The sequence below is a fragment of the Ctenocephalides felis genome, unplaced genomic scaffold (assembly GCF_003426905.1).
Source record: "Ctenocephalides felis isolate EL2017-DRISC unplaced genomic scaffold, ASM342690v1 CF-g0.4_SCAFFOLD_03570, whole genome shotgun sequence".
In the NCBI taxonomy this organism is placed as follows: domain Eukaryota; kingdom Metazoa; phylum Arthropoda; class Insecta; order Siphonaptera; family Pulicidae; genus Ctenocephalides; species Ctenocephalides felis.
The window spans coordinates 28,664,156-28,688,463 of record NW_020539724.1 but is presented as its reverse complement, the minus strand read 5'-3'; the positions used below and the strand labels follow the sequence as shown (position 1 = coordinate 28,688,463).

The window sequence follows — 24,308 nt, the reverse complement described above, 5'->3', positions numbered from 1 at the left end:
AAGTTATTACACCATAATTGAGTGCAAAATGCTAGGCGTCGGTGGTGTAATGGTCAGCATAGTTGCCTTCCAAGCAGTTGATCCGGCTTCGATTCCCGGCCGACGCAATCACGTTTATTACTTTCGTGTTGCAATTTGTCAATATTAAAAGAAAGTTACAATATGGGTAAAATGAAAATTTTAAGAAATTATTTGTCATGTCATGGCATTTTGCTGTCTACATACAAAAACTCACAATAAACTTTATCACCTCAATAAGTTACAACTATAAGTTATTACACCATAATTGAATGCAATATGTTAGGCGTCGGTGGTGTAATGGTCAGCATAGTTGCCTTCCAAGCAGTTGATCCGGGTTCGATTCCCGGCCGAAACAAATATGTTTATTACTTTTCTGTTGCAATTAGTCAAAATTAAAAAAAAGTTTCAGTATGGATAAAATGAAAATTTTAAGAAATTATTTGTCATGTCTTGGAATTTTGCTGTCTACATACAGAGAATCACAATAAACTTTATCAACTTAATAAGTTACAACTATAAGTTATTACACCATAATTGAATGCAATATGTTAGGCGTCGGTGGTGTAATGGTCAGCATAGTTGCTTTCCAAGCAGTTGATCCGGGTTCTTTCTGTTGCAATTTGTCAAAATTAAAAGAAAGTTTCAATATGGGTAGAATCAATATTATTTATTTATTTATTTATTTATTTAAATATATAGCCCACAGATTTCTCCAACAGGACTCAAAAATACAATTATTTGACATAATGAATAACAATTAAAATATACACAAAATTACAATATATAGTTAGTAACATAAAATGCTAAGATAAAATTTCATATAATGCAGAATGTAACAATAATATTTATAAACAGAAAATAATGAGATATTTGAAAGAAAATAAAAAGATTAACTTGTGCAGATGGAGATTATTTGATTAGGTGATGTGTTGTGAATGTCTATTTCATTATTAATTAAGTTAAAGTCAGAGGACTTTAGTAAAATTGGCGAATTTAAGAGAGAATTAGATTTAGGGGTGGGATAATTGAAAAATAATTGTGAACGCGAAGATAGCCTTGGAACATTAAAGGATAGTTGATTGAGAATAAGAGGACAGTCTATAGAATTATTGCAAAGCTTAAATAAGAACATAATTGTGCAGATAAATCGACGTGAGGCAAGGGAAGGAATACCAAATTCTTTTAGTAAAGTGTTGTGGTCAAAGCCACGTTCAGGGTAAATTTTATATGTTTTATAATAAAGGTATTTCAGAAATTTTCGCTGAACCTTCTCTATCGCATCAGAGTTGTTGATATGATGAGGATACCAAATAATCGAACCGTATTCTAATTTTGAACGTACAATAGAATAGTACATGCAAAGAAGTGCATTGGTAGACTTAAATTGTTTACAATTTCTTAGTATCAAACCTAAAGATTGATGTGCTCTATTACAAATATCAGTAACATGATCTGTGAAAAACAAACCAGAATCAAATAGAACACCTAAATCGGAAATTTTATTACATCTATCAATGCTGGTGTTAGAAATTTTATAATCAAAAAGTATTGGAACGCGCTTATGTGTAAAACTAAGAATCTTGCACTTTGATATATTTAGATGTAATTTGTTATAGATACACCAAGATTGGAAAAGGTCAAGTTGAGACTGTAATAATAAGCAGTCATCAATAGAATTTATTTTGAGATATAGTTTCAGATCATCTGCAAATAATAAATGTGGACAGTTAATAGTATCAGAAATGTCATTAATAAAAATAATAAATAATAGTGGACCAAGAATGGATCCCTGAGGAACTCCTGAACTAATATTTTCAATGTTGCTCAAGAATCCATTAAGAAAGACAAACTGCTTGCGATTATGAAGATAACTCTTGAAAAAGTGAATAAGTGAAGAATTAAGACCAATCTTAGATTATACCAAATCGACATTATTATTATATTTATAACAACAATGTAGTAAATAATATGTGCTCGAATTGAAAGAAATGCCCGGGCTCGCACAGGATATGAACACGGGACCTCCTCCACGCAAAGCGGGAATCACACCCCTAGACCAACGAACCACATGTTCTACCCAGTGCGTGTTTGTGTTGCATCCAATGCACAACATGGTAGCAAATAATATGTGTTCGAATTTAAAGAAAAGTCCGGGCTCGTCCGCGATTTGAACCCGGGACCTCCCGCACCCTAAGCGGGAATCATACCCCTAGACCAACGAACGACATATTCTACCCAGTGCGTGTTTGTGTTGCATCCAATGTACAACATAGTAGTAAATAATATGGGCTCGAGTTTGAAGGGACCTCCCGCACCCTAAGCGGAAATCATACCCCTAGACCAACGAGCCACGCGGTCTACTCAATAAACCCCTATACCCCTAGACCAACGAGCCACGGGTTATACCCAGTGCGTATTTGTGTTGGATCCAATGTACAACATTGTAGTAAATAATAGGCACCCGAATTTAAAGAAATGTCAGGGCTCGTCCGGCATTTGAACCCGGGACCTCCCGCACCCAAAGCGGGAATCATACCCCCAGACAAACCAGCCACGGGTTGTACCCACTTCGTATTTGTGTTGCATCCAATGTACAACATGCCACGGGTTCTACTCAGTAAACACATGTTACACATGATTTGCCACTTACAGTTTAATATCTAAGCCGAAATCATAACCCTAGACCAACAAGCCACGGGTTTTATCCAGTGCGTGTTTGTGTTGGAACCAATGTACAACATTGTTGTAAATAATATGTTCTCGATCCAATATACAATACTGTAGTAAATAATATGAGCTCGAATTTAAAGATATGCCCGGGCGCGTTCGGGATTTTAACCCGGTACCTCCCGCACCCAAAGCGGGAATCATACCCCTAGACTGCCCACTGCGTGTTTGCGTTGGATTCAATGCATAACATTGTAGTAAATAATAGGAACTCGAATTTAAAGAAATGTCCGGGCTCGAATTTAAAGAAATGTCCTCCAGGCGGGAGGTCCGGGATTTGAACCCAGGACCTCCCCCACCCAAAGCGGGAATCATACCCCTAGACCAACAAACCACATGTTCTACCCAGTGCGTGTTTGTGTTGCATCCAATGCACAACATTGTAGTAAATAATATGTGCTCGAATTTTAAGAAAAGTCCGGGCTCGTCCGGGATTTGAACCCGAGACCTCCCGCACCCTAAGCGGAAATCATACCCCTAGACCAACGAGCCACGCGGTATACTCAATAAACTCATTTCACACATGATTTGCCACTTACGTTTATTATCTAAGCCAAAATCATACCCCTAGACCAACAAGCCACGGGTTTGATCCAAAGCGTGTTTGTGTTGGATCCAATCTGAAGTAAATATTACTACAATTTTGTAGTAAATGATATGTACTCGAATTTAAAGAAATGTCCGGGCTCGTCCGGGATTTGAACCTGGGACATCCTGCACCTTAAAAACAAATCATACCCCTAGACCAACGAGCCACGGGTTGTACCCATTGCGTATTTGTGTTGCATCCAATGTACAACATGCCACGGGATTCTTCTAAATAACAATGCTCAACAATTATAGTAACTTATTATTTATCTTGACAAAGTATCCGATCTTAAATTAGTGTAGAATTTTTTTTTTAAAATATTGGAGATTATGCTTATTTAACAAATCGGATACACGATACAGACAATACAGTTTATTATAATAATGTAATATGATCTTTTATGAGTATCTGGTCTTTCCAACTCATAAGTTTGTTTTTGGTGAAAAGTACTCAATATACTCGTTAGTGATAATGAATTAAATTGGATATAATTTTGTTAAATTATTATTTAAAAAAATAAACTTATTGTTCTATTTTATTGTTTTTATAGTTTAGTTGAATATAGTTGTAGTTATTTGTATTAGTAACTTTCAATTTTGTTAACGTCTGTTTAAGATAATAAAAATACCGGTATTCCGGTTTTAAAATGACAAATTACCGAAATACCGGTATCTTTTATCCAGTGCGTGTTTGTGTTGGAACCAATGTACAACATTGTTGTGAATAATATGTTCTTGATCCAATATATAATACTGTAGTAAATAATATGTTCTCGAATTCAAAGAAATGTCCGGGCTCGTGTAAACTACATATATGATGAATAATATAATCATCAAATACTATTGGGTATAAACAATATGCATTGAATATTCCAGAGTATAAATAATAACTACCATACGCCCTCGGGTGGGCTCGAACCACCAACGCCAATTGCGCCACGGAGACTCTTGTTGTGCTGTTGATAATAATAGGAGTAAATTATATATAGCACAAACAATAATTACAATAGGCCCTTGTCATAATGCTTATAATACTAGGGATAAACTATATATATATGAAGAACAATAAAATCATGAAATTCTATTAGATATAAACAATTTTCATTGAATATTCTAGGGTATAAATAATAAATATTTTTCCTCGTAGACCCTTGTCGTAATGCTGATAATAGTAGGGGTGAACTATATGTATTGTCATGGACCCCATTTTATTTGTCATGAATATCCTTTTATTTACTTACTATACTCCTTTAGTCATGCTCTAATTTATTATTATTGTGTACATTCGCGGTCTTTCTACAACCTTACCGTGACGTCGCAATCCTGTAAGGGACTAGTTACTTTCAATATAACTAATGAAAAGGCGTTTGTTCGTTACTTAATTAACTAACGTATATTTACATTTAATAATCACTTATCCTAAAACATTGCTTATTCTAACATGCGACTTATATCTACACTAATCTGTAACCGACGGCGCAACCAGTGTCCAATAACTGTCCATACATCGGGCCCTATTCACTTCACACACAAATAGTTAACATTTACTTCACTCCTATAAACTATACAAACTATACAAAGTCTACTTTCGGTTTGGGGGATAGCTTCCGAAACGCTGTCCCCACATGACGTCCTCTAGGCTTACATTAAAAACATTTTATTAACCCTTTCTTGCGCTGGACCGCACGTTTGCCGACTTTGAGGCCATGCAGGCAACGCACACCCTCGACCACGACTATCTCATAACTGAGAGGGGTAGTTATGTAGTTAAGTGGGTGCTCACCCACACATTCGTCGGCTTTTTCCGGACGAAAGCCGACGATGCTGAGCACACCTTTTTTAAGTGCACGCGCTGGAAGAACTTCAGGGCTGACACCGAATTGTCCCTGGGAAGGGCCCTTAATCCCCAGAACATTGTAAATACCATGCTGCAAAGCAAGGAAAACTGGGCCGAGGTAGCAGCTTATGCACGGCGCCTCTTGACAGCAAAAATCGCCGAGAGGGACCAATAAACTTAGGAGCTAACGTCACGTGACGCAACACGGACTGGGTTGAAGTAATGCTAACGCGGTTCCGACCCAGTCTTCCCCGTGATCATATGCGGGGAAATGAGGAGAGGAGGCCACACTACCGTCCATCATCTTTTAAACACACGGTGTCTTTGAAAGATTTTTTCCTTCTCTATATAAAAAAAAAAAAAAAAAAAAAACACACATTTGTAACAATATGTGGGTAATTAATATGTGGTATTTGTAACAATATATATGATGAACAATATAATCATCAAATACTATTGGGTATAAAAAATATACCAAATATAATATGAATATATACGGATAGCGCGTTGGACTTCTAATCCAAAGGTCGTGGGTTCGATCCCCACAAGGGATGCTTGGTAAAACTAATTTATGTAATGACCATATATGGTAAAGTCCAGTTTGGCAATTGGTAATTAACTATAGCCGTTTATGCGTTGCAATTTTCGTCTAAATTTTGTCGGCTGAATACCCACAAGAGATGTTCGGAAATATCACATTATTTTAAGAAATGATTTGTCATGTCTTGGCGTTTTGCTGTCTACATACAAAAACTCACAATAAACTTTATCAACTTAATAGGTTACAACTATAAGTTATTACACCATAATTGAACGCAATATGTTAGGCGTCGGTGGTGTAAGCATAGTTGCCTTCCAAGCAGTTGATCCGGGTTCGATTCCTCGCCGACGCAATCACGTTTATTACTTTCCTGTTGCAATTTGTCAAAATTAAAAAAAAGTTTCAGTATGGGTAGAATCAATATTATACCAAATCGACATTACTGTTATATTTATAACAACAATGTAGTAAAAAATATGTGCTCGAATTAAAAGAAATGCCCGGGCTCGTACAGGATCTGAACCCGGATCACCCCCCACCCAAAGCGGGAATCATACCCCTAGACCAACGAACCACATGTTCTAACCAGTGCGTGTGTGTGTTGCATCCAATGCACAACATTGTAGTAAATAATATGTGCTCGAATTTAAAGAAAAGTCCGGGATCGTCTGGGATTTGAACCCGGGACCTCCAGCACCCTAAGCGAAAATCATACCCCTAGACCAACGAGCCAGGCGATATACTCAATAAACACATTTCACACATGATTTGCCACTTACGTTTATGATTAAATGTTTATACTACTGCATTTGTGAAATGTGCTAATTGCAATTTATTTTTATGTTTCTCTTGTTTTTATGGTAAGTATCATCCCGCCAATTATAAACCTTAAAGTAGTTAATATATTGCTGTTTTTTTTATAAAATTATTATTTTTCAGGTATTACATCAAGTTTATACAGACGCTACAGAGTATTTTACTATAGAATATTTAGCGAAAAATATAAAGTTAATTTAAAACTCAAGAAAACTTTAATATTATTTACTCATGCAATTATAAATTTGAATTAAAAATAATAAAAAAAATATATCATGAGTGGGATTCGATCCTCCGACAATACGCACACAAATGAGAGTCCAGTCACTTTACCACTAGGCTACGACTGAACCGGTAAGAACGCACGTTGCAAACTATGTATAGCGCGCGCTGCTAAAATGCAAACTTTAATTAATTTTTATAATTAAATCGCTTTTCATAGGCCTCTAATATTTTACCACGGTCAGTTTGGGCATAAAATCTACCATTGTGCCAAATTTCATCAAAATCCGAGACGAGCAATGCGCGGGTTCTTCTTTTAAGTTCTGGCAGGTCTGGCCAATATAAGAGCAATTACAATACAAACAACTTGTGCTGTCTGGGAGAGGTATGTCAGTGGCTGATGATCGGTATATATGATGAACTTTTGACCATATAAATAAGGGCGAAACTGTCTAATACTCCATATGATAGCTAATAACTCCTTGTCTATTATGTCATAGTTTAGTTTCGCCTTGTTGAGTTTTCTGGAAGCAAAAGCCACTGGCATCCCTCCTGCTGGACTGTCTTCAGCCAGAACCGCTCCTATGGCTTCACCGTCGTCAAGATAAAAGGTTTATTAAAATCCGCATATTGCAATATTGGTGCATTTAAAAGAGCAAAGAGTTCTTCAAAAGATTGAATGATTTATCTTTCATTTCACCTCAATTCCAAGCTTTATCCTTCCTCAGCACTAATATCAGAGGATTAGCAATTCTTGCAAATTTTTTAATGAACTTTCGGTGATATCCTACTAATCCTAAGAACATTTTTACTTCTCTTGGATTTGCTGGTGCCATAAAATTTCTAACAGCTTCTACTTTGTCGGATTCTGGAGTGACACCCTTTTCTGATATTACATGCCCCAAATAGGTTAATTTCCGACTTAGGAATTCATACGTTATTGGTTGGAGTTTTAGATTGTGTTTAGGTACGTTACGTAGTTGTTTGAAAATATCTCGTAATCTATAATTGTGTTTCTGTAGTGTCTTACCATAAACGATAATGTCGTATATGTACACTAATCCTTTAAATCGTTCGACTCACGCCAATACCATGTTAGTTAACCTTTGCAGTGTGCTTGGTGCATTTTTCAGTCCGAAGGGCATCCTTTTATAGTGAAATTTTCTTCATTAAGACCATTACGTTTTTCTTCATTTTTATATATAAGTTCTACTTTGGAACTATTAACATTATTTGTAGGATTTGTATCCTGTTATATCATTGTTTCGAGAAGCTAAGTTTCTATTCATATCCGTGTTTCTATCAGTAATAGTTGCATTGTCGCAGGGCCTAAATTCTGATAGTTCAACCTTTAATGCACAGACGGAATTTGATTTGCGATTTTTATTTATTATTCCTTTAAGGTTTCCTGAAATATCGCTAGGAGAATTCCGTTTTTGTTCCATCAATTCTCTTATGTCTTGTCGTCTCCGATGTCTTGTCGTTTTATCTAATATATAGAATGATCTCTCTCATTAATTTTCTGGTTCGTTTTCTTACTCCGACTCTGTTTATGCTTAAAATTTGATAGCGCAGATCGTTTATCATTACACAACGCGGCTTCTTGCTCTTGGTCATCAACGGGACCTTGCATCTTTTGCAAAATGGAATTCCATGTTTCTTCTATGTGGAATATGTTGTTAGTGGTCTTGTGTTTCCACTGTGGTAATGTCTAGCCCTACCTAAATTCTGTTTCTCCTGTATAGCCATATGTACAGCATCCTCTAGATGATCGTGTCTGGCTGCTTTAACTAATAGTCTGAGATCCGGTTTAAAGCCATTTATAAATACTGTCACAGCTAACTGATTGTGTGCGGATTGTAATAAACTAATAGTGCAGTAAACGGAGCGTTTTGTGTCTGAATTTTTTTGTGAAAACAATTCGGGTTCCGCCACCATCCCCGGGAGATTGACACCCCTTCTCAATTGTGTAATTACATTTTTTCAAAATCGATAGAAGAACTAATTATGAGAAAAAATGTCTTTTAGAGTTTTTCAAAAAAAAAACTAATACTTTTCAAGTTACTGGCCTCTAAAAATGCATATATTTTTGGCGTTTTTCTTCGTTTTTTTTGCAAATATCTCCTAAAATATATATCTTAGCAAAAATCATGTAATGAACAAAATAATTTCAATAAAAATCTTAATAAATCGGTGTTTTATAAAGTGTTCTAGGAATAATATTAAGCATGATTTGAAAGAGCAAAGTCGTTTTTTATTTCGTTCAAGATTTAATTGTTGTATTTAAAGCCATCTAATGGCGAGCTTTTACATTTTATGCATTTCTATGAAATTGGGTTTTATAGTGTTCAACATAAGCTTTAAAATGAGTGCTGTTACAAGTTTTTTGCGTGTAAAATGAGTGAGCTATCATGCAAATAAAAAGCATCCGATGTTTTTTTCTTTTAAATCGTATGGTTTAATGAGCGCCATTTCCACCAGAATTAAAGTAATTCACATTCCATCTAGAATTCACTTCATTATAGACATCTTGATGGATTCTAGCAGATTCACTACTTTAGTATAAACTATTTTCAAAAAACTCACAATTCTATAAAAAAAAAAAAATCCGATTTTTTTAAAAATCGAACTCATTTTCATTATATCTCAAAAAGAATAAAGGATACGTATAAAAGCATTTAGATAAAAATCAAAAGAAGCTTTCTGGCTTATTTTTGTTTATTATTATATTATTTTTCTTTCACACAAAAATTGACAGTTTTACGATGGTTTAAAGAGTGCGCGGCCGCGCAATCAGAGTCTTTTTCAAGCTCGTTAACCGTTCGCCGTTTCAAAATGAGATGAGTTACGAAAAAAATTATGATAAAAAAGGTTGTAGCCCATTTCTTAACCTTTCAAATGGTATATTACAAATTGTGATGGAGTCGAAATTAAAGGAGTTATGACCCAAAAACTAATCACATTTTTGTCGAATTTCCATATTTTGTACATATTTCGAGCAATGTGTTATATTCTTTAATATTAAAAACGTTTTCTAGCGATAAAACGGCTCAATGTCCACTTATTTATTAAGGGGTGGTAACCCCCCACTTCTGACCCCCCTCACTTTTGAACTTGAGGTTAGGATGAACCTAATTCCAAAATTTCATGCAATTCGGAGCACAGTAAAAAAATTCGGAGGTTATACCCTTTTTTCCTCTCTGTTTACTGCACTATAAACTAGGGAATGCAATACCGGTATACCGGAATACCGAATTACCTGTAAACCGCCCGATTTTTCAGCGGAATTTTTAGCGGTATATACCCCAAAAATACCGATATTTTCGGTAATTTTACATAAGCGCTATTTGATACATAATACACAAAAGTTTAAATTTCTCGGAACGAATTTATCTTTAAATTCCATAATCGCATGAATAGCTATACCTTCAAGTGATTCTATAGGATAAACAAATGTCAAATATTATCTCAACTAGTCATTAAACTGAATATTTATTGCTTTACTAAGGGCTTCATATCGTGTTACAATAAATAGAATTGGACTGATAGATAATGATGTTTGTTTTATCTTATGTAAAAATGTAACGGTTTTTTAAGTGATATTTGCGCCAAAATATTTTATATCATACAGATTACCTATGCGTAATCTTTATTTTTTTTCTGACTTTATACATAATAATTATGATAATTACTAAATATTTTTGCTTCTTATTACAATTATAAAATATTATCTTTCGAAAACGTTTCGAAGTTTGAAAATACTATAGAACCATCACATTCTTTTAAATAACAATGCTCAACAATTATAGTAACTTATTATTTATCTTGACAAAGTATCCGATCTTAAATTAGTGTAGATTTTTTTTTTAAATATTGGAGATTATGCTAATTTAACAAATCGGATACACGATACAGACAATACAGTTTATTATAATAATGTAATATGATCTTTTATGAGTTTTTGGTCTTTCCTACTCATAAGTTTCTTTTTGGTGAAAAGTACTCAATATACTCGTTAGTGATAATGAATTAAATTGGATATAATTTTGTTAAATTATTATTTAAAAAAATAAACTTATTGTTCTATTTTATTGTTTTCATAGTTTAGTTGAATATAGTTGTAGTTGTATATACATTTTTTTATATTTGTATTAGTAACTTTCAATTTTGTTAACGTCTGTTTAAGTTAAAAAAAATACCGGTAATATACCGATATTCCGGTTTTCGGTATTGCATTCCCTACTATAAACGATGTTTTATCACTTGTTCTTGATTGGTCATACATTAACCCAAGGATTTTTTCAATTTTCCCTGAATAACTTCTTGCCGTTTCACCTGGCAATTGTCTCATATTGGCAAGTTCTAACTGTAATTCCGGAATGGGACGGCGATCTTTAACTTCGTCTCACAATAAATTATCCGAATACCTGATATAATTAAAAGCCAAACCCTCTAATTTTGTTAAAGCTATTTTTAAAAGTTGCGAGCCTGTTGCTTTATATATATATAAACATACTTATTTCATTCTGATGGTTTTCCATCAAACTTAGGTTTTAAGTTCATAGCTGAATTTAAAACTACAGAATCGACTTTGGTATCCTCTACTTCTAATCTAAACGTACCGATCTGCTCTTCAAATGTGGATCTTCTTGCAGGATTCGCCATGGTCTTCAGAGAAAAAGAAAAAATTGTCACACTTCGGTGAGTGAGTAAAATCCTGGTGTGTTATCAACCAGCTCTTGTTGGATTTGCCGCCACCTGCATCCTTCGTGTTTCCGGGATGTCGAGTAGCCCTTTCCACTTCACTGTCTCAGGAATCGCACCGCAGTCACCAGTTTCATGGTCGATTCTGTTTTTTTCTAGCGGTGTAGGGGTGAAGCCTAGCAACCCAAGATTGACCTGCCACTGGTGTAGATGACTAGAGCGGGCACTGGTTTGAATTGTTGTCTCTTCAGAGCTGGATAATCCTAAAGTATAGGCTGGAATACTCTTATGGTAGCAAATAAAAGATAGAGTCTTCCTCCAACCGTTTTATTTGATAAAACTTTGTACTTTACAACCTTACAAAGAATTTACTAGATGTTATAACATGTAATATGTTCGGGATTCTTCTACTGATTGTTCAAATTAATTTCTCATTATATACTAACATTTTTGGGTCACCAACAACAAAACAAGGTGTTTTTGAAATATCTTGTTTATAGCCTCTTTAAACAAATATTGTTTATAATTGCTCAGGACAGTTGAATATCTTTATATATAAAATTCTTCTGCAATGATGTAAGTAAATATAATCCTCCTAAACTCGAATTACTCGGATTTTGATAAATCTTTTTGAAGTTTGTTAAGGAAATTTTTTAAGATGTATGTGATTATAAAAGTTTAGTAATATTGTAGAATAAATGGAAAAAATTGCAAAATAAATCGTTTGAAAATTGTTTGGCATTGAAAATATTTGAGACATTGTTTGGCATTGAAAACAAATGAAAAGTGCCACCTAGAAAAAAAATGGCATGCGGGCGCTGAGGACCCCAGGAATGTCCCTGGTAATAATGTATATTAAATTATTACTAAGAAAAATGAAATTTAGATAAAATAATTACTAAAAAGCAGTTAAAATATAGTACAAGATTTTAAAAATTATAGGCAACATTATTGGAGCAATTGTTTTTGGTGGAAAAGTCCAAGGTAATATTGTACTTTTACCGCGGATACTATATATTAATTTTTTATGAATTTGTTATACCGTTTAAAAGACTTCAATTTAGTGTGGGAATTGACCCTCATCATTTTATTTAAAGCAGTTCTACATTTATCATCACTCATATTGATGTACAGTAGTATCTCGATTATCCGGACCTCGGTTGTCTGTCATGATTATATTATAGTATGATTAATACTGCAATTCAATATCTGTATGTAATGTAATCGAAGAAAATATGTTTGTACGAACATAAGGAAGTGTTAATTTCTTAATAAACGTTGATTTTTGTTGATATCTATGTATGGAATTGTTACTTTCAATAAAAACATTATTCTTCATACATTCAATTATCCGGATTTTCGATTATCCGAATGCCCATTGACAACAATTAGTCCGGTTAATCAAGGTTCTACTGTATATGCAATTTGATGTAAAGAGTATTTTAAAAAAACAATAATTATTATTTTTAGGTATAAAAGGTTTATTAAAATCCGGACATTGCAATATTGGTGCATTTAAAAGAGCCTTCTTCAAAAGATTGAATGATTTATCTTTCATTTCACCCCAATTCCAAGCTTTATCCTTCCTCAGCACTAATATCAGAGGATTAGCAATTCTTGCAAATTTTTTAATGAACTTTCGGTGATATTCTACTAATCCTAAGAACAATTTTACTTCTCTTGGATTTGCTGGTGCCATAAAATTTCTAACAGCTTCTACTTTGTCGGAATCTGGAGTGACACCCTTTTCTGATATTACATGCCCCAAATAGGTTAATTTCCGACTTAGGAATTCATACGTTATTGGTTGGAGTTTTAGATTGTGTTTAGGTACGTTACGTAATTGTTCGAGAACATCTCGTAACCTATAATTGTGTTTCTGTAGTGTCTTACCATAAACGATAATGTCGTATATGTACACTAATCCTTTAAATCGTTCGACTCACGCCAATACCATGTTAGTTAACCTTTGCAGTGTGCTTGGTGCATTTTTCAGTCCGAAGGGCATCCTTTTATAGTGAAATTTTCTAGTGCTGTCTACATACAGAGACTCACAATAAACTTTATCAACTTAATAAGTTACAACTATAAGTTATTACACCATAATTGAATGCAATATGTTAGGCGTCGGTGGTGTAATGGTCAGCATAGTTGCCTTCCAAGCAGTTGATCCGGGTTCGATTTCCGGCCGACGCAATCACGTTTAATACTTTCGTGTTGCAATTTGTCAAAATTAAAAGAAAGTTTCAGTATGGGTAGAATCAATATTATACCAAATCGACATTACTATTATATTTATAACAGCAATGTAGTAAAAAATATGTGCTCGAATTGAAAGAAATGCCCGGGCTCGTACAGGATCTGAACCCGGGGCCACCCCCCACCCAAAGCGGGAATCATACCCCTAGACAAACGAACCACATGTTCTAACCAGTGCGTGTGTGTGTTGCATCCAATGCACAACATTGTAGTAAAGAATATGTGCTCGAATTTAAAGAAAAGTCCGGGATCGTCTGGAATTTGAACCCGGGACCTCCAGCACCCTAAGCGAAAATCATACCCCTAGACCAAGGCGATATACTCAATAAATACATTTCACACATGATTTGCCACTTACGTTTATGATTAAATGTTTATACCACTGCATTTGTGAAATGTGCTAATTGCAATTTATTTTTATGTTTCTCTTGTTTTTATGATAAGTACCATCCCGCCAATTATAAACCTTAAAGTAGTTAATATATTGCTGTTTTTTTTATAAAATTATTATTTTTCAGGTATTACATCAAGTTTATACAGACGCTACAGAGTATTTTACTATAGAATATTTAGCGAAAAATATAAAGTTAATTTAAAACTCAAGAAAACTTTAATATTATTTACTCATGCAATTATAAATTTGAATTAAAAATAATAAAAAAAATATATCATGAGTGGGATTCGATCCTCCGACGATACGCACACAAATGAGAGTCCAGTCACTTTACCACTAGGCTACGACTGAACCGGTAAGAACGCACGTTGCAAACTATGTATAGCGCGCGCTGCTAAAATGCAAACTTTAATTAATTTTTATAATTAAATCGCTTTTCATAGGCCTCTAATATTTTACCACGGTCAGTTTGGGCATAAAAACTACTATTGTGCCAAATTTCATCAAAATCCGAGACGAGCAATGCGCGGGTTCTCCTTTTAAGTTCTGGCAGGTCTGGCCAATATAAGAGCAATTACAATACAAACAACTTGTGCTGTCTGGGAGAGGTATGTCAGTGGCTGATGATCGGTATATATGATGAACTTTTGACCATATAAATAAGGGCGAAACTGTCTAATACTCCATATGATAGCTAATAACTCCTTGTCTATTATGTCATAGTTTAGTTTCGCCTTGTTGAGTTTTCTGGAAGCAAAAGCCACTGGCATCCCTCCTGCTGGACTGTCTTCAGCCAGAACCGCTCCTATGGCTTCACCGTCGTCAAGATAAAAGGTTTATTAAAATCCGCACATTGCAATATTGGTGCATTTAAAAGAGCAAAGAGTTCATGCGTTGCAATTTTTATCTAAATTTTGTCGGCTGAATACCCACAAGAGATGTTCGAAAATATCAAATTATTTTAAGAAATGATTTGTCATGTCTTGGCATTTTGCTGTCTACATGCAAAAACTCACAATAAACTTTATCAACTTAATAAGTTACAACTATAAGTTATTACACCATAATTGAATGCAATATGTTAGGCGTCGGTGGTGTAATGGTCAGCATATTTGCCTTCCAAGCAGTTGATCCGGGTTCGATTCCCGGCCGACGTAATCACATTTATTACTTTTCTGTTGCAATTTGTCGAAATTAAAAAAGAGTTTTCAATATGGGTAAAATGAAAATTTTAAGAAATTATTTGTCATGTCTTGGCATTTTGCTGTCTACATACAAAGACTCACAATAAACTTTTTCAACTTAATAAGTTACAACTATAAGTTATTACACCATAATTGAATGCAATGTGTTAGGCGTCGGTGGTGTAATGGTCAGCATAGTTGCCTTCCAAGCAATTGATCCGGGTTCGATCCCCGGCCGACGCAATCACGCTTGTTACTTTCCTGTTGCAATTTGTCAAAGTTAAAAGAAATTTTCAATATGGGTAGAATCAATATTACACCAAATCGACATTATTATTATATTTATAACAACAATGTAGTAAATAATATGTGCTCGAATTGAAAGAAATGCCCGGGCTCGTACAGGATATGAACACGGGACCTCCTCCACGCAAAGCGGGAATCACACCCCTAGACCAACGAACGACATATTCTACCCAGTGCGTGTTTGTGTTGCATCCAATGTACAACATAGTAGTAAATAATATGGGCTCGAATTTAAAGGGACCTCCCGCACCCTAAGCGGAAATCATACCCCTAGACCAACGAGCCACGCGGTCTACTCAATAAACCCCTAAACCCCTAGACCAACGAGCCACGGGTTATACCCAGTGCGTATTTGTGTTGGATCCAATGTACAACATTGTAGTAAATAATAGGCACCCGAATTTAAAGAAATGTCAGGGCTTGTCCGGCATTTGAACCCGGGACCTCCCGCACCCAAGGCGGGAATCATACCCCCAGACAATCCAGCCACGGGTTGTACCCACTTCGTATTTGTGTTGCATCCAATGTACAACATGCCACGGGTTCTACTCAGTAAACACATGTTACACATGATTTGCCACTTACGTTTAATATCTAAGCCGAAATCATAACCCTAGACCAACAAGCCACGGGTTTTATCCAGTGCGTGTTTGTGTTGGAACCAATGTACAACATTGTTGTAAATAATATGTTCTCGATCCAATATACAATACTGTAGTAAATAATATGAGCTCGAATTTAAAGATATGCCCGGGCGCGTTCGGGATTTTAACCCGGTACCTCCCGCACCCAAAGCGGGAATCATACCCCTAGACTGCCCTCTGCGTGTTTGCGTTGGATTCAATGTACAACATTGTAGTAAATAATAGGAACTCGAATTTAAAGAAATGTCCGGGCTCGAATTTAAAGAAATGTCCTCCAGGCGGGAGGTCCGGGATTTGAACCCAGGACCTCCCCCACCCAAAGCGGGAATCATACCCCTAGACCAACAAACCACATGTTCTACCCAGTGCGTGTTTGTGTTGCATCCAATGCACAACATTGTAGTAAATAATATGTGCTCAAATTTTAAGAAAAGTCCGGGCTCGTCCGGGATTTGAACCCGAGACCTCTCGCACCCTAAGCGGAAATCATACCCCTAGACCAACGAGCCACGCGGTATACTCAATAAACTCATTTCACACATGATTTGCCACTTACGTTTATTATATAAGCCAAAATCATACCCCTAGACCAACGAGCCACGGGTTTGATCCAAAGCGTGTTTGTGTTGGATTCAATCTTCAACACTGAAGTAAATATTACTACAATTTTGTAGTAAATGATATGTACTTGAATTTAAAGAAATGCCCGGGCTCGTCCGGGATTTGAACCTGGGACATCCTGCACCTTAAGCAGAAATCATACCCCTAGACCAACGATCCACGGGTTGTACCCATTGCGTATTTGTGTTGCATCCAATGTACAACATGCCACGGGATTCTTCTAAATAACAATGCTCAACAATTATAGTAACTTATTATTTATCTTGACAAAGTATCCGATCTTAAATTAGTGCAGAATTTTTTTTTTAAATATTGGAGATTATGCTAATTTAACAAATCGGATACACGATACAGACAATACAGTTTATTATAATAATGTAATATGATCTTTTATGAGTTTCTGGTCTTTCCAACTCATAAGTTTGTTTTTGGTGAAAAGTACTCAATATACTCGTTAGTGATAATGAATTAAATTGGATATAATTTTGTTAAAAAAATAAACTTATTGTTCTATTTTATTGTTTTTATAGTTTAGTTGAATATAGTTGTAGTTGAATATAGTTGTAGTTGAATATAGTTGTAGTTGAATATAGTTGTAGTTATTTGTATTAGTAACTTTCAATTTTGTTAACGTCTGTTTAAGATAATAAAAATACCGGTAATTTACCGGTATTCCGGTTTTAAAATGACAAATTACCGAAATACCGGTATCTTTTATCCAGTGCGTGTTTGTGTTGGAACCAATGTACAACATTGTTGTGAATAATATGTTCTTGATCCAATATATAATACTGTAGTAAATAATATGTTCTCGAATTCAAAGAAATGTCCGGGCTCGTGTAAACTACATATATGATGAATAATATAATCATCAAATACTATTGGGTATAAACAATATGCATTGAATATTCCAGAGTATAAATAATAACTACCATACGCCCTCGGGTGGGCTCGAACCACCAACGCCAATTGCGCCACGGAGACTCTTGTTGTGCTGTTGGTAATAATAGGAGTAAATTATATATAGCACAAACAATAATTACAATAGGCCCTTGTCATAATGCTTATAATACTAGGGATAAACTAATATATATGATGAACAATAAAATCATGAAATTCTATTAGATATAAACAATTTTCATTGAATATTCTAGGGTACAAATAATAAATATTTTTCCTCGTAGACCCTTGTCGTAATGCTGATAATAGTAGGGGTGAACTATATGTATTGTCATGAACCCTATTTTATTTGTCATGAATATCCTTTTATTTACTTACTATACTCCTTTATTCATGCTCTAATTTATTATTATTGTGTACATTCGCCAAATCGACATTACATGATTTGCCACTTACGTTTAATATCTAAGCCGAAATCATAACCCTAGACCAACAAGCCACGGGTTTTATCCAGTGCGTGTTTGTGTTGGAACCAATGTACAACATTGTTGTAAATAATATGTTCTTGATCCAATATATAATACTGTAGTAAATAATATGTTCTCGAATTTAAAGAAATGTCCGGGCTCGTGTAAACTACATATATGATGAATAATATAATCATCAAATACTATTGGGTATAAACAATATGCATTGAATATTCCAGAGTATAAATAATAACTACTTTACGCCCCCGAGTGGGCTAGAACCACCAACCTTTCGGTTAACAGCCGAACGCGCTAGCCAATTGCGCCACGGAGGCTCTTGTTGTGCTGTTGATAATAATAGGAGTAAATTATATATAGCACAAACAATAATTACAATAGGTCATTGTCATAATACTGATAATACTAGGGATAAACTATATATATGATAAACAATAAAATCATGAAATTCTATTAGATATAAACAATTTTCAATAAATATTCTACGGTATAAATAATAAATATTTTTCCTCGTAGACCCTTGTCGTAATGCTGATAATAGTAAGGGTGAACTATATGTATTGTCATGGACCCCTTTTTATTTGTCATGAATATCCTTTTATTTATTTACTATACTCCTTTAGTCATGCTCTAATTTATTATTATTGTGTACATTCGCGGTCTTTCTACAACCTTACCGTGACGTCGCAATCCTGTAAGGGACTAGTTACTTTCAATATAACTAATGAAAAGGCGTTTGTTCGTTACTTAATTAACTAACCTATATTTACATTTAATAATCACTTATCCTAAAACATTGCTTATTCTAACATGCGACTTATATCTACACTAATCTGTAACCGACGGCGCAACCAGTGTCCAATACCTGTCCATACATCAGGCCCTATTCACTTCACACACAAATAGTTAACATTTACTTCACTCCTATAAACTATACAAACTATACAAAGTCTACTTTCGGTTTGCGGGATAGCTTCCGAAACGCTGTCCCCACATGACGTCCTCTAGGCTTACATTAAAAACATTTTATTAACCCTTTCTTGCGCTGGACCGCACGTTTGCCGACTTTGAGGCCATGCAGGCAACGCACACCCTCGACCACGACTATCTCATGACTGAGAGTGGTAGTTATGTAGTTAAGTGGGTGCTCACCCACACATTTGTCGGCTTTTTCCGGACGAAAGCCGACGATGCTGAGCACACCTTTTTTAAGTGCACGCGCTGGAAGAACTTCAGGGCTGACACCGAATTGTCCCTGGGAAGGGCCCTTAATCCCCAGAACATTGTAAATACCATGCTGCAAAGCAAGGAAAACTGGGCCGAGGTAGCAGCTTATGCACGGCGCCTCTTGACAGCAAAAATCGCCGAGAGGGACCAATAAACTTAGGAGCTAACGTCACGTGACGCAACACGGACTGGGTTGAAGTAATGCTAACGCGGTTCCGACCCAGTCTTCCCCGTGATCATATGCGGGGAAATGAGGAGAGGAGGTTTTTTAGTGGGTGGAAATCCCACACTACCGTCCATCATCTTTTAAACACACGGTGTCTTTGAAAGATTTTTTCCTTCTCTATATAAAAAAAAAAACACACATTTGTAACAATATGTGGGTAATTAATATGTGGTATTTGTAACAATATATATGATGAACAATATAATCATCAAATACTATTGGGTATAAAAAATATACCAAATATAATATGAATATATACGGATAACGCGTTGGACTTCTAATCCAAAGGTCGTGGGTTCGATCCCCACAAGGGATGCTTGGTAAAACTAATTTATGTAATGACCATATATGGTAAAGTCCAGTTTGGCAATTGGTAATTAACTATAGCCGTTTATGCGTTGCAATTTTCGTCTAAATTTTGTCGGCTGAATACCCACAAGAGATGTTCGGAAATATCACATTATTTTAAGAAATGATTTGTCATGTCTTGGCATTTTGCTGTCTACATACAAAAACTCACAATAAACTTTATCAACTTAATAGGTTACAACTATAAGTTATTACACCATAATTGAACGCAATATGTTAGGCGTCGGTGGTGTAATGTTCAGCATAGTTGCCTTCCAAGCAGTTGATCCGGGTTCGATTCCTGGCCGACGCAATCACGTTTATTACATTCCTGTTGCAATTTGTCAAAATTAAAAGAAAGTTTCAGTATGGGTAGAATCAATATTATACCAAATCGACATTACTATTATATTTATAACAGCAATGTAGTAAAAAATATGTGCTCGAATTGAAAGAAATGCCCGGGCTCGTACAGGATCTGAACCCGGGGCCACCCCCCACCCAAAGCGGGAATCATACCCCTAGACCAACGAACCACATGTTCTAACCAGTGCGTGTGTGTGTTGCATCCAATGCACAACATTGTAGTAAAGAATATGTGCTCGAATTTAAAGAAAAGTCCGGGATCGTCTGGAATTTGAACCCGGGACCTCCAGCACCCTAAGCGAAAATCATACCCCTAGACCAACGAGCCAGGCGATATACTCAATAAATACATTTCACACATGATTTGCCACTTACGTTTATGATTAAATGTTTATACTACTGCATTTGTGAAATGTGCTAATTGCAATTTATTTTTATGTTTCTCTTGTTTTTATGATAAGTACCATCCCGCCAATTATAAACCTTAAAGTAGTTAATATATTGCTGTTTTTTTTATAAAATTATTATTTTTCAGGTATTACATCAAGTTTATACAGACGCTACAGAGTATTTTACTATAGAATATTTAGCGAAAAATATAAAGTTAATTTAAAACTCAAGAAAACTTTAATATTATTTACTCATGCAATTATAAATTTGAATTAAAAATAATAAAAAAAATATATCATGAGTGGGATTCGATCCTCCGACGATACGCACACAAATGAGAGTCCAGTCACTTTACCACTAGGCTACGACTGAACCGGTAAGAACGCACGTTGCAAACTATGTATAGCGCGCGCTGCTAAAATGCAAACTTTAATTAATTTTTATAATTAAATCGCTTTTCATAGGCCTCTAATATTTTACCACGGTCAGTTTGGGCATAAAATCTACTATTGTGCCAAATTTCATCAAAATCCGAGACGAGCAATGCGCGGGTTCTCCTTTTAAGTTCTGGCAGGTCTGGCCAATATAAGAGCAATTACAATACAAACAACTTGTGCTGTCTGGGAGAGGTATGTCAGTGGCTGATGATCGGTATATATGATGAACTTTTGACCATATAAATAAGGGCGAAACTGTCTAATACTCCATATGATAGCTAATAACTCCTTGTCTATTATGTCATAGTTTAGTTTCGCCTTGTTGAGTTTTCTGGAAGCAAAAGCCACTGGCATCCCTCCTGCTGGACTGTCTTCAGCCAGAACCGCTCCTATGGCTTCACCGTCGTCAAGATAAAAGGTTTATTAAAATCCGCACATTGCAATATTGGTGCATTTAAAAGAGCAAAGAGTTCATGCGTTGCAATTTTTATCTAAATTTTGTCGGCTGAATACCCACAAGAGATGTTCGAAAATATCAAATTATTTTAAGAAATGATTTGTCATGTCTTGGCATTTTGCTGTCTACATGCAAAAACTCACAATAAACTTTATCAACTTAATAAGTTACAACTATAAGTTATTACACCATAATTGAATGCAATATGTTAGGCGTCGGTGGTGTAATGGTCAGCATATTTGCCTTCCAAGCAGTTGATCCGGGTTCGATTCCCGGCCGACGTAATCACGTTTATTACTTTTCTGTTGCAATTTGTCGAAATTAAAAAAGAGTTTTCAATATGGGTAAAATGAAAATTTTAAGAAATTATTTGTCATGTCTTGGCATTTTGCTGTCTACATACAAAGACTCACAATAAACTTTTTCAACTTAATAAGTTACAACTATAAGTTATTACACCATAATTGAATGCAATGTGTTAGGCGTCGGTGGTGTAATGGTCAGCATAGTTGCCTTCCAAGCAATTGATCCGGGTTCGATCCCCGGCCGACGCAATCACGCTTGTTACTTTCCTGTTGCAATTTGTCAAAGTTAAAAGAAATTTTCAATATGGGTAGAATCAATATTACACCAAATCGACATTATTATTATATTTATAACAACAATGTAGTAAATAATATGTGCTCGAATTGAAAGAAATGCCCGGGCTCGTACAGGATATGAACACGGGACCTCCTCCACGCAAAGCGGGAATCACACCCCTAGACCAACGAACGACATATTCTACCCAGTGCGTGTTTGTGTTGCATCCAATGTACAACATAGTAGTAAATAATATGGGCTCGAATTTAAAGGGACCTCCCGCACCCTAAGCGGAAATCATACCCCTAGACCAACGAGCCACGCGGTCTACTCAATAAACCCCTATACCCCTAGACCAACGAGCCACGGGTTATACCCAGTGCGTATTTGTGTTGGATCCAATGTACAACATTGTAGTAAATAATAGGCACCCGAATTTAAAGAAATGTCAGGGCTTGTCCGGCATTTGAACCCGGGACCTCCCGCACCCAAGGCGGGAATCATACCCCCAGACAATCCAGCCACGGGTTGTACCCACTTCGTATTTGTGTTGCATCCAATGTACAACATGCCACGGGTTCTACTCAGTAAACACATGTTACACATGATTTGCCACTTACGTTTAATATCTAAGCCGAAATCATAACCCTAGACCAACAAGCCACGGGTTTTATCCAGTGCGTGTTTGTGTTGGAACCAATGTACAACATTGTTGTAAATAATATGTTCTCGATCCAATATACAATACTGTAGTAAATAATATGAGCTCGAATTTAAAGATATGCCCGGGCGCGTTCGGGATTTTAACCCGGTACCTCCCGCACCCAAAGCGGGAATCATACCCCTAGACTGCCCTCTGCGTGTTTGCGTTGGATTCAATGTACAACATTGTAGTAAATAATAGGAACTCGAATTTAAAGAAATGTCCGGGCTCGAATTTAAAGAAATGTCCTCCAGGCGGGAGGTCCGGGATTTGAACCCAGGACCTCCCCCACCCAAAGCGGGAATCATACCCCTAGACCAACAAACCACATGTTCTACCCAGTGCGTGTTTGTGTTGCATCCAATGCACAACATTGTAGTAAATAATATGTGCTCAAATTTTAAGAAAAGTCCGGGCTCGTCCGGGATTTGAACCCGAGACCTCTCGCACCCCAAGCGGAAATCATACCCCTAGACCAACGAGCCACGCGGTATACTCAATAAACTCATTTCACACATGATTTGCCACTTACGTTTATTATATAAGCCAAAATCATACCCCTAGACCAACGAGCCACGGGTTTGATCCAAAGCGTGTTTGTGTTGGATCCAATCTACAACATTGAAGTAAATATTACTACAATTTTGTAGTAATATGTACTCGAATTTAAAGAAATGTCCGGGCTCGTCCGGGATTTGAACCTGGGACATCCTGCACCTTAAGCAGAAATCATACCCCTAGACCAACGATCCACGGGTTGTACCCATTGCGTATTTGCGTTGCATCCAATGTACAACGTAACACGGGATTCTTCTAAATAACAATGCTCAACAATTATAGTAACTTATTATTTATCTTGACAAAGTATCCGATCTTAAATTAGTGTAGAATTTTTTTTTTAAATATTGGAGATTATGCTAATTTAACAAATCGGATACACGATACAGACAATACAGTTTATTATAATAATGTAATATGATCTTTTATGAGTTTCTGGTCTTTCCAACTCATAAGTTTGTTTTTGGTGAAAAGTACTCTATATTCCTATTAGTGATAATGAATTAAATTAGATATAATTTTGTTAAATTATTATTTAAAAAAATAAACTTATTGTTCTATTTTATTGTTTTTATAGTTTAGTTGAATATAGTTGTAGTTGAATATAGTTGTAGTTATTTGTATTAGTAACTTTCAATTTTGTTAACGTCTGTTTAAGATAATAAAAATACCGGTAATTTACCGGTATTCCGGTTTTAAAATGACAAATTACCGAAATACCGGTATCTTTTATCCAGTGCGTGTTTGTGTTGGAACCAATGTACA

The 24,308-nt window shown here is 35.7% G+C and overlaps 13 non-coding genes across 13 annotated transcripts; 8 read left to right on the top strand and 5 right to left on the bottom strand.

Annotated features, from left to right (window-relative positions):
- The first annotated feature begins 35 nt into the window (after positions 1-35).
- Positions 36-107, top strand: Trnag-ucc. The gene has a single exon. It is a non-coding gene; the product is annotated as a tRNA-Gly (tRNA).
- A 197-nt stretch (positions 108-304) lies between these two features.
- On the top strand, positions 305-376 carry Trnag-ucc. Its single transcript has one exon. It is a non-coding gene; the product is annotated as a tRNA-Gly (tRNA).
- A 1,797-nt stretch (positions 377-2,173) lies between these two features.
- On the bottom strand, positions 2,174-2,245 carry Trnap-agg. The gene has a single exon. It is a non-coding gene; the product is annotated as a tRNA-Pro (tRNA).
- A 923-nt stretch (positions 2,246-3,168) lies between these two features.
- On the bottom strand, positions 3,169-3,240 carry Trnap-agg. Its single transcript has one exon. It is a non-coding gene; the product is annotated as a tRNA-Pro (tRNA).
- Positions 3,241-13,580: 10,340 nt separating this feature from the next.
- Positions 13,581-13,652, top strand: Trnag-ucc. Its single transcript has one exon. It is a non-coding gene; the product is annotated as a tRNA-Gly (tRNA).
- Positions 13,653-15,194: 1,542 nt separating this feature from the next.
- Positions 15,195-15,266, top strand: Trnag-ucc. The gene has a single exon. It is a non-coding gene; the product is annotated as a tRNA-Gly (tRNA).
- Positions 15,267-15,464: 198 nt separating this feature from the next.
- Positions 15,465-15,536, top strand: Trnag-ucc. Its single transcript has one exon. It is a non-coding gene; the product is annotated as a tRNA-Gly (tRNA).
- Positions 15,537-16,680: 1,144 nt separating this feature from the next.
- On the bottom strand, positions 16,681-16,752 carry Trnap-agg. The gene has a single exon. It is a non-coding gene; the product is annotated as a tRNA-Pro (tRNA).
- Positions 16,753-18,492: 1,740 nt separating this feature from the next.
- Positions 18,493-18,566, bottom strand: Trnan-guu. Its single transcript has one exon. It is a non-coding gene; the product is annotated as a tRNA-Asn (tRNA).
- A 1,725-nt stretch (positions 18,567-20,291) lies between these two features.
- On the top strand, positions 20,292-20,363 carry Trnag-ucc. Its single transcript has one exon. It is a non-coding gene; the product is annotated as a tRNA-Gly (tRNA).
- A 1,549-nt stretch (positions 20,364-21,912) lies between these two features.
- Trnag-ucc lies at positions 21,913-21,984 on the top strand. Its single transcript has one exon. It is a non-coding gene; the product is annotated as a tRNA-Gly (tRNA).
- Positions 21,985-22,182: 198 nt separating this feature from the next.
- Positions 22,183-22,254, top strand: Trnag-ucc. Its single transcript has one exon. It is a non-coding gene; the product is annotated as a tRNA-Gly (tRNA).
- A 1,144-nt stretch (positions 22,255-23,398) lies between these two features.
- On the bottom strand, positions 23,399-23,470 carry Trnap-ggg. Its single transcript has one exon. It is a non-coding gene; the product is annotated as a tRNA-Pro (tRNA).
- Positions 23,471-24,308: the final 838 nt, after the last annotated feature.